The sequence below is a fragment of the Balaenoptera ricei genome, chromosome 19 (genome assembly GCF_028023285.1).
Source record: "Balaenoptera ricei isolate mBalRic1 chromosome 19, mBalRic1.hap2, whole genome shotgun sequence".
In the NCBI taxonomy this organism is placed as follows: Eukaryota; Metazoa; Chordata; class Mammalia; order Artiodactyla; family Balaenopteridae; genus Balaenoptera; species Balaenoptera ricei.
Window position 1 is genome coordinate 4,308,269 of NC_082657.1, and position 2,827 is coordinate 4,311,095.

At 38.6% G+C, this 2,827-nt stretch overlaps 1 non-coding gene across 1 annotated transcript; it reads left to right on the plus strand.

Annotated features, from left to right (window-relative positions):
- The first annotated feature begins 2,450 nt into the window (after positions 1-2,450).
- LOC132354416 (U6 spliceosomal RNA) lies at positions 2,451-2,557 on the plus strand. Its single transcript, XR_009499283.1, has one exon. It is a non-coding gene; the product is annotated as a U6 spliceosomal RNA (small nuclear RNA).
- Positions 2,558-2,827: the final 270 nt, after the last annotated feature.

The following is a 2,827-nucleotide window of genomic DNA, read 5'->3' on the forward strand; positions in this document are numbered from 1 at the left end:
AGTTGCGCACAGGCTTCAGTAGTTGCGGCACACAGGCTCAGTAGTTGTGGTGCACGGGCTTAGTTGCTCCATGACATGTGGGGTCTTCCCAGACCAGGGCTTGAACCGTGTCCCCTGAATTGGCAGACGGGTTCTTAAACACTGCGCCACCAGGGAAGCCCCAAACAATATCTTAAAGCAAAGAAATGTGGAAACACAAAGTACCTAAACGCATGGAATACAGTAAATACAATTCAGAGAGATGTGTTTACAGTGAGAAATGCATATATATGTGTGTGTGTGTATATAATTATTTTTTTTTTTTGGCTGCGTTGGGTCTTCATTGCTGTGCATGGGCTTTCTCTAGTTGCGGAGAGTGGGGGTTACTCTTCATTGCAGTGCACAGGCTTCTCATTGCAGTGGCTTCTCTTGTTGTGGAGCACAGGCTCTAGGTGCACGGGCTTCAGTAGTTGGGGCTCGTGTGCTCTAGAGTGCAGGCTCAGTAGTTGTGGTACACGGGTTTAGTTGCTCTGCAGCATGTGGGATCTTCCCGGACCAGGGGTCTAATTCCTGTCCCCTGAATTGGCAGGCGGATTCTTAACCACTGCACCACCAGGGAAGCCCTGCATATATTTTTAAAAGGGGGAGAGGGGAGCCAGATGATGGAGTAAGGAAGATCCTGAGCTCAGCTCCTCCCATGGGCACACCAAAATTACAACTACTTACAGAGAAATTATCTCTGAGAATGCCCTGAAGACTAGCAGAGCAAATTTTCCACAACTCAAGCTATAAAGAAGGAGAAACTACAAGGCACGTAAGAGGATTAGAAACACAGTCTAGTTAGAACCCACACCTTCAGCACTATGCTCCACAATTTACAGATACCACAACTGCATAGGTCCTCCCCAAGGAGGGAAGGGTCTGAGCCCTGCGTCAGGCTGCCCAACCCAGAGTTCCTGCATTGGGAAGGAAAGAACACATCAGGTCTGGCTTTGAAAACCTGAAGGGATTACTTTCAGGAGAGCTGGAGGCTAAAGGAAACTGAGATTCCGCTCTTAAAGGGCACATACCAAACCTCACATCTTCTCATCTCGGTGCAGAGTCAGTATTTTGAAAGACATCTGGGTCAGACCTACTTGCTAATCTCAGAAGGCACGAGGCAGTAGTATTTTTTTGAAGAAAGAGAAGACCCAAATAAGTTAGAAATGAGAGACACCATAGAAATGCAAAGTAATATAAGACATTTCTACAAACAATTACACACTAAAGAGTTGGACACCTAGAAGAAATGGATAAATTCCTAGAATTATAAATCTAAGACTGAATCAGGAATAAATAAAAAATCTAAAAGATCACATACTAGTAATGAAATTGGTAATCAAAAAACTCCCAATTAATAAAACACCAGGACCAGGTAGCTTCACTGATAAATTCTACCAAATATTTAAATGAAAGTTAACATCTATCCTTCTCAAACTATTCCAAATAATTGAAGAAAGAGTGTTTCCAAACTAACTTTCTGAGATCAGCATCAGCCATAGATGAAAACCAGATAAAGATACTACCAAAAAAAGTTACAGCCCTTATTCCTGATGAACAGATATGCAAAAATCCTCTGCAAAATATTAGCAAACTGAATTCAACAATACATTAAAAAAAACCATACCCCGTGATCATGTGGGATTTGTCTCAGCAATGCAGGGATGATTCAATATATGCAAATCAATTAAGGGACACACCAGATTAGTATAACAAAGTATAAAATCAAATGATCATCTTCATAGCTCCAGCAAAAGCATTTGACAAAAATTCAACAAACTTCAAAATCTGATAAAGCTCTCAACAAAGTTGGTAGAGAGGCAACATACCTTTATATAATAAAGGGCATATATGACGAATACCACAGCTAACATCATATTCAATGATGAAAATTTGAAAGCATTTCCTCTAAGAACAGGAGCAAGACAAGGATGACTGTTCTCATGACTTTTATTCAACACAGTATTAATAATCCTAGCCACAGCAAAAAGACAAAATAAAAATTAAAAAGGGGGTCTAGTTTGTAAAGGAACTAAAGCTGTCACTGTTTGAATATGACACATAGAGAAAACCCTAAAGATTTCACCCACAAAGTATTAGCATGAATAAATTCAGGAAATTGGAAGTATACACAATTAATATACAGAAATCTGTTATTTTTTCTGGCACCAATAACAAACTATCCAAGGTATGAAGAAAAAAATATTATGATTGTATTAAAATAATAAAAGACCTAGGAATAAATTTATCCACAGATGTGAACGATTTATGTACTGAAAATTATAAGACATTGATGAAACAAATGGAAGATGACACAAATAAATGAAAAGATACCTTATGCTCTTGGATTGGAAGAATTAATATTTTTAAAACAGCCATACTACTGCAAGCAACCTACAGATATAAAGCATTCCCTATCAAAATACCCATGAGTGCTCGCTTAGGCAGCACATATACTAAAATTGGAAAGATACAGAGAAGATTAGCATGGCCCCTGCACAAGAATGACATGCAAATTTGTGAAGCGTTCCATATTTTTTGGACAGCTACATGTAAAAGAATGAAATCAGAACACTCCCTAACACCATACACAAAAATAAACTCAAAATGGATTAAAGACCTAAATGTAAGGCAAGACACTATAAAACTCTTAGAGGAAAACATAGGCAGAACACTCCATGACATAAATCACAGCAAGATCCTTTTTGACCCACCTCCTAGAGAAATGGAAATAAAAACAAAAATAAACAAATGGGACCTAATGAAACTTCAAAGCTTTTGCACAGCAAAGGAAACCATAAACAAGACA